The sequence below is a fragment of the Oratosquilla oratoria genome, chromosome 37 (genome assembly GCF_046742065.1).
Source record: "Oratosquilla oratoria isolate Oo_2021 chromosome 37, ASM4674206v1, whole genome shotgun sequence".
Classification (NCBI taxonomy): domain Eukaryota; kingdom Metazoa; phylum Arthropoda; class Malacostraca; order Stomatopoda; family Squillidae; genus Oratosquilla; species Oratosquilla oratoria.
Genome location: NC_134813.1, coordinates 3,180,702 through 3,188,201, shown reverse-complemented (window position 1 = coordinate 3,188,201; position 7,500 = coordinate 3,180,702). Strand labels below are relative to the sequence as shown.

At 37.9% G+C, this 7,500-nt stretch overlaps 1 protein-coding gene across 4 annotated transcripts in view; it reads left to right on the top strand.

Moving 5' to 3' along the window:
• enc (R3H domain containing protein encore) overlaps positions 1-7,500 on the top strand; it is a 609,003-nt gene that overhangs the window by 135,467 nt on the left and 466,036 nt on the right. For all 4 annotated transcript variants that reach the window (XM_076175155.1, XM_076175157.1, XM_076175152.1 and 1 more), the window contains exon 2: positions 5,019-5,123. The gene's annotated coding sequence lies outside the window, so the exon portion shown is untranslated. The remainder of the gene's footprint in view (positions 1-5,018; positions 5,124-7,500) is intronic.

Sequence of the window (7,500 nt, the reverse complement as noted above, 5' to 3'; positions counted from 1 at the left end):
ACACACACAACTCGGTGGCGTGGTTGATAGAGTCCCTGACTGTCACTACGGCGGTCCGGGTTGGAATCCTGCCCAGGGCTGAAATAGTTTCAGTATCGCTGCGCTTCGAGTCGTTATTCCAACTCCCGTGGGCAGGGAGTTGGGTGTGTGTGTGCGTGTAAGGTCATAGCATTACCCATAGATCGGTCATAAGAGCTCTGAGTTCCCTTCCGGGAGGGAAATAACTGTCGATCACGAGTCTGTGTATGGACATACATATTGTGCATATATATATATATATATATATATATATATATATATATATATATATATATATATATATGCATAGTATGTCTACACACATATGCGTGTGTGTATATATATATATATAATATATATATATAATATAATATATATATATATATATAATACATGCAATGATAAATGCGTAAATATACAGGACAGTGTTACATAGAATGAGCTACAGAAAGGTCACAAACAATATAAAAAGGGGGAACCTAGGAGAGGTCAACAAAAGGGCAAAACCCCACAGCAAGGACAAATGATCACACATGCCGTGGGGTGGTCAATGGGTCACTGTGCTGTGGGGTGGAAAAGTAGACATTATCAACATGGAAATGTGCGATCATGGCTTTGGAAAAATGGAGAATTTGAAGATCTTGCAGCTGTTTATTTATGTCAGGGTTGCTGTGTTTGATATGCAACGCTTCGAGAATCGCAAGTCTTCTTTGGTCTTTTTTCGTGGCAATAATGGAAGTGGCCTTCACGAGGTCCTCTCTTGTGAGCCGTAGTTGGTGGTGGTTTCTGTAATGGTTTTTGATGGCGCCTGGAAATAAATGGAGAACAAGTCTTCTCGATACTTCAGTAGTAGTCATACCAATATACGACACACGAGGCCACACAGTCTTCATGTTGGCATACAAATTTATATATGGCATGACTACATTGAAGGAGAGGGCGCTCAGGAGTGGTGTTATTTCTCATGATCAGGTTACTAATCCTCTTATTTTTTTTTTATTTTTTTTTTTGTAGAAAATTACCAGATTTAACCTATCGCTCTCGTTAATAGGTTTGACATTTCTTTTAACGATGTCCTTGATAATGCGTTCTTCGGTCTTATACGAGGTTGACATCTGGGACTTATAATATAAATTTATTTTGTTGCTAGGCGGGATGATCTGTAAGGCGTTGTTTTGTTGGTTATACCACTTGTTTATAGTGCGTTTGACCACACTGGAAACGACGTGGTGTGGGTATCCATTATCTACAAGCATATATATATATATATATATATATATATATATATATATATATATATATATATATATATATATATATATATCATTATCTAAAGAAAACATCAATGTCATCTTCAATTATCCTAATACACTGTTTAGGAAAATAGTTAATGTACACCGTAGACCATCAAGTGACATTAACCAGGTGTATATAAGTTGCCATGCTTAGATTGTGATTCTGTCTATTGGGGACAAACTGGAAGAGATTTGGCAACCAGAATTAAAGAACATAAAAATTCTGTTAGATATGGTCAATTGAATTCCGCGGTATTTCAGCACATTGCCAATAAAAATCACCGCATGAATTGGGAAGATGCTGAAATAATCTATAGATCAACATGTAGCTTTAAAAGGAAAATAATTGAGTCTTCCCTAATAAAATTTTTACCTAATTTTAATATATCAAATGGCCAGTGGTCACCTGACTGCATCACTACCTCAGCAGTCAGCCACGCGCTACCTCATGTACTCCAAGGTCACAAAACCCCACGCGACCTGCGGAGCATCGGTCATGTAACCTGAGCTTGTTCCTTTTCTCACCTCACATTTTTGTATATAAGCATATGCCTTCCACTATGTATTCATTCTGCTGAAGAGGGTCACAGTTAGTGATCGAAATATACAGAACGTTCGACATTAGTGTCTTCTTTTCTCCTACTGTGGGATAAAAAGTTTATTTTATCAATGTGCTACGACATTACTTTATAGTGGATATATATATATATATATATATACATACATATGACGTAAGCGGAGTACGAAACACAGGAGTCTTAGTCTGAGTTTATTCCTGACTAGTTTTGCAGGTATGCTTTGAAAAAGCATACTTGCAAAATAAAATATGCAGTGTCCTTGGTTGGACTGCAGGGGTAATACAAACACACACACACACACACAAACACAAACACAAACACACACAGTGCATCTGTCTGAGTGAGTGCTACAGTTTTATTCCGCACAAGTTTTTTATTTTTTTATTCTTTGGTATTATATATAAAAAAAAAAAATGACGCACGCTTTGGAACGATCTGTATTTGAAGCTTCCCAGAATGTGTGCTTGGTTATTGTTCGTTCCAGCCGTTATTTCTGCTTCCAAGTCGTTGCCCACATTCGTCATTTTTATCAGTGTTTTTTTTTATGTATTTCATCGAAATTCATTGTTATTATTCTAGTTATCATTTTACATTTTGGCCCCAGTCATCGTCGTCGTCGTCTTCGTTGTCGTCTGCCAATTTGCATATACTCTTGGTTCCACCGTCGTCTTCTTTCTTTGTCTTGTTAGAAAACGTAATTTTAGTTATTCATGTCCGTTCTTTTTTTCTCGAAATTGAGTTGTTTTGATCAAAATTCTTTCAGAAGACTTGTAGGTGCACTGTGATATACGGTAATATTTTACCAATCGATAAAATGTGTATTGTTCGTGTGTGTATCTTTGTGCGTTCACGTGCCTTTTTGTGTGTGTATGTGTGCCCTTTTATCTATGTGTGTATGCATGTATATATATTCATTGAGAGGGTTTGGTGGGGGTGAGTACTTGCCTGTTGATTTGGCTACCTCCCTTGTAAGGGAGAAAAGCCCTTTGTTGTTTAGAAATGTTTTTACTGAAATGAAATCATTTGTGTTGAAAAAGAAAAATTGCGGAAAAGATATATTTGTAAATTCCTTTGTAAATATAGCATCATTCAACTGGCCAAGAGCTTGTCCTTCAGTCTTCAGGGTTTGATACCATTTGGGGACACAGGGGATGGTATACCCCCGGGGGAAGATCCACTACCGTGGTGTGTTTGAGTCGTGTTTGTATGCGTGTGTACACCCTGATTGTAATCAATGAACAATTTTTTTTTTTTTTTACTGGACAGCCTTGGGACCAGCTACCTTCACTGCAGCAGCAGCCGACACCTTATATGACATTATCTGGTCCCCTGGGGTCTTGATGAAGAGGGAACGCGCGCACACACACACACCACACACACACACACACACACACACACACACACACACATTCATGCACAAAGGCATTTCAAAATTATGAGACTTTAGATACTTTTTTACTATGTTTGATTTTGAAGAGGGGTTTTTCGTTCATGTATCTTTTCTGAACTATCTCTCCTTTCTCTTTATTTTCTTCGCTCTCTCTCTCTTTCTCTTATATCAATATAATTTTCTTCTTCAGTCGCAATAGATAATTACATCTAGAATTAAATGAACTATTGTTATGGGTCACAAACAGATGAGTGAAAAAATGGGAACAGGTGATTGGTAAGATAATTGGCTGCAGTGGGATTTCAACGTTGTAACTTGCTCTTGTCAAAATGTTTGGTCCAACGTGTCATATTGTCCGCCATGTTTCACGTTGATGATTATTGTAATAATGATAATGATGATAAGTATTACCTTATTTATTTATTTATTTTATGACGATAATATCCACTTACTTGTTTATGTATTTATACATTTATTTATTCATTCGTTTATTCATTTATTCGTTCAATCATTTATTTGTTTATCGTATTGCCCGGTACTGAACTCGTGCTTTTAAGTGCCTATGAATGCTACCTGTCCCAGTTATCCAAGTTCTTAAGGCAAAGGTGGCATCGGCTAAGGTACTGCAGCGAAAGAATACTAGGCTTGGCCTCCTAGGATTTAGGATTGTCCTCGCAGGGCACTTAGGTTTCTAGACAGTTTGACTTCATGACGTAGTGCCGAGGACCTGCTACGCTACTTCAGAAATTGTGAACCGTTTGTATGTTGGCCAACGGCCTATGTATGGATTCGGTAATGGTGATAAACTGGCGTGTACACAAGCACGCACGACACGCACACACACACAAAGACGCACACACAGACAGACAGACAGACAGACACACACACACACACACACACACACACACACACACACACACACACACACACACACACGTGTAATTGTGTTCCTCTTTGACTTGGACTATATGAATTTGCTCAGAAGCCCCTCCCCTGTTACAGTATAAACTCCGCCTACTTGCAGTGTATAGCTCCACCCATTCGCACCTGATTGGTTGGCCTGAGAATCCGAAACTTGTTCCTATGTCGCCCTTCACAAAGATCATCAAAATATTTTGGATATAGTCCTTAAGGATAGGAGCAATGGTGAGATTTAGATGTCAATACTATACAATAGAACACAGAGCAATACAATTGTTTTAGTATCCCAGAGGTGCGGCGTCAACTGGAGAGTAAGCAATCATATGCGTGCTTGGGTATGGGGGCGGGGTTACATAGTTAGAACAATGACGTGTGGTAGTCATTTATAAGTTTATTTTAATCCTTAAGTAACAGAGAGTGTTTTTTTTTTTTTTTTTTAAGCTAAATTAAGTTGCCTGGTGGTACCCAAATAAAAGTGTATGGGGATTATATTTGCCGTCTTGTGGCTGGTCATATAGTTCTTACCACATTAAAGAAAATGTATATATATATATATATATATATATATATATATATATATATATATATATATATATGTGTGTGTGTGTGTGTGTGTGTGTGTGTGTGTGTGTGTGTGTGTAAAATAAACGGGAAATTTACGGCGGTAGGCGCTTAGGTGCTACCGCAATCGTGAGTTTTGCCCTGGGTTCACGGAGAGCCAGAATGATTGAGTGAAAGAGTCAGGGTACGAGCTGGGCGCTCAATCTCGCTCTCTTAATCCCCATCATTAAGGAAATCCGCATTCTTTCCTTGCAGGGCAGCGTGACGTAACAGTGTGTGGACGGGACCACGACGTGGATTGGTCGAAACACTCATGACGTCACCACCTTGGGCAGCCAACCACCTGTCAGTATGCATCTGGTAAGTGCGTCACACTTCATGTTTCGTCTGGAAAGAATCGAGGGACCATCGGGTTGAATGTCAGTGTCGTAGGCATGAAGTCTTAGGGGTCCCGGGATCGAGGCCCACTCTGAGGCGAAATTCTGACCGGTTCCCGGTTTCATGTTCGGAGCTGCCTTGCCCAAGCAGTACATGCCTGTCCCCTGTACACACTCAAACACGCATACACACACACACACACACACACACACACACACACACACACACACACACACACACACACACACACACATATATATATATATGTGTGTATGTGTGTGTGTTTGTTTGTATATATATATATATATATATATATATATATATATATATATATATATATATATATATATACCAGAAACCACTCGGGAAATAAGACACTATGATCCAGACGTTTTCGTCTATTCAGACATCTTTAGGGAATACAGAATAACAATGGCTAGGAACATATATACAGAAAAGTGATAGGCAAGACAGGAACATGGAAAGTCACACAAGACAATTTCTCAGCAAAGCATATCAGGACGGGGACACGCCGTAGGCGTAGTTTATATAAGCCTAAATTTGCGTTCATAATATTATCAAAAGAATGTTTGATAAGGCTAGATTCAATAATGTTTCTATCCAACATAGAATTGCAAGAGACAATTTCGTTGGAATTATTCCAATCAATGGGATGTTTATGGTCTCTTACATGTACGAAAATCCCACTGGACAATTGACCTGATCTCACACTGTACTTATGTTTATTAATCCTAGTAATTAACTCTTTTCCTGTTTGACCAATATAGCATTTACCACATTTAAGACAAGGGATGCTGCAAACACAGCCTACCCCATCACCTGGGGAATTTTTAATGAGAATGTTTTTAATGAAACTTGTGTTCATAAATACCACATTGATGTCAAAATGTCTAAGAATCATAGGAAGACTTATCAGATCCTCATGTGTAGTAGATTGCAAGTTTGTTTTTAGTGGTGATTTTTGTGTGCAAAATTTTGGTATGGCCATGGGTAACCCGTTATCTCCAGTATTAAGCAACTTATACATGGAATTTTTTTAAAGGGATTTATTACCTGGTATACTTCCCCACAAATGTCATATGGCAGATATGTTGATGACATTTTGTGCATTTGGCCTGTTGACCTCAATGTAGACTCCTTTCTTGTTAAATTAAATAATTTAGTTCCTTCTATCAAATTCACTACTGAGATAGAACAAGATAACAGGTTACCCTTTTTGGACATTTTGATACATAGAAGTGGAAGATGTTTCCAGTACGATGTATTCAGAAAAAAAAACAAATAACCTGTCGTATGTCCACTTTTACTCAGCTCATCATGAAAAAACTAAAACTTCGGTCTCTTCTTCTATGTTTCTCAGGGCTCACAGAATTTGTAGCCTTGATTTCTTGGATGATGAGCTGAAGAAAATTTGTGACATTGCATCGGGCTTGAGATATCCAAAATATTTGATTGATAAGATTCATAAAATGACTAAGAGGTCCTACCATGACATCTCTCGGGAAAGGAATAACTTTTGTTACAAAACCTTTTAGTTATTCCTTTCCGTGAGAACCTAATAAGTCTTCCTAAGATTCTTAGACATTTTGACATCAATGTGGTATTTAAGAATAAAAGTTCTATTAAAAACATTCTTATTAAAAATTACCCAGGTGATGGGGTAGGCTGTGTTTATAGCATTCCTTATCATGTGATAAATACTATATTGGTCAAACAGGAAAAGAGTTAGGTATTAGAATTAATCAACACAAGTATAGTGTGAGATCAGGTCAATTGTCCAGTGGGATTTATGTACACGTAAGAGGCCATAACCATCCCACTGATTGGAATAATTCCAAAGAAATTGTCTCTTGCTGTTCTATGTTGGATAGAAACATTATTGAATCCAGTTTCATCAAACATTCTTCTAATAACATTATGAACGTAAGTTTATGCTTGTATAAACTTGATCATTTCATTGTAAAGAAAATTGTTGGTTATGTAGCAGCTCCCGGTGTGCCCCCACACCTGATACATTTTGGTGAGGAATTGTCTTGTGTGCCCTCACATGTTCCAGTCTTGTCTACTACTTTTCTGTATATATGTTCCTACCCATTGTCATTCTGTATTCCTTGAAAATGTCTGAATAGATGAAAACGTTCGGATCATAGTGTCTTATTTCCCGAGTGGTTTTCTGCGACACACACACACACACACACACACACACACACACACACACACACACACACACACACACACACACACACACACACACACACACACACACACACACACACACACACACACACACACACACACACACACACACATATATATATATATATATATATATATATAT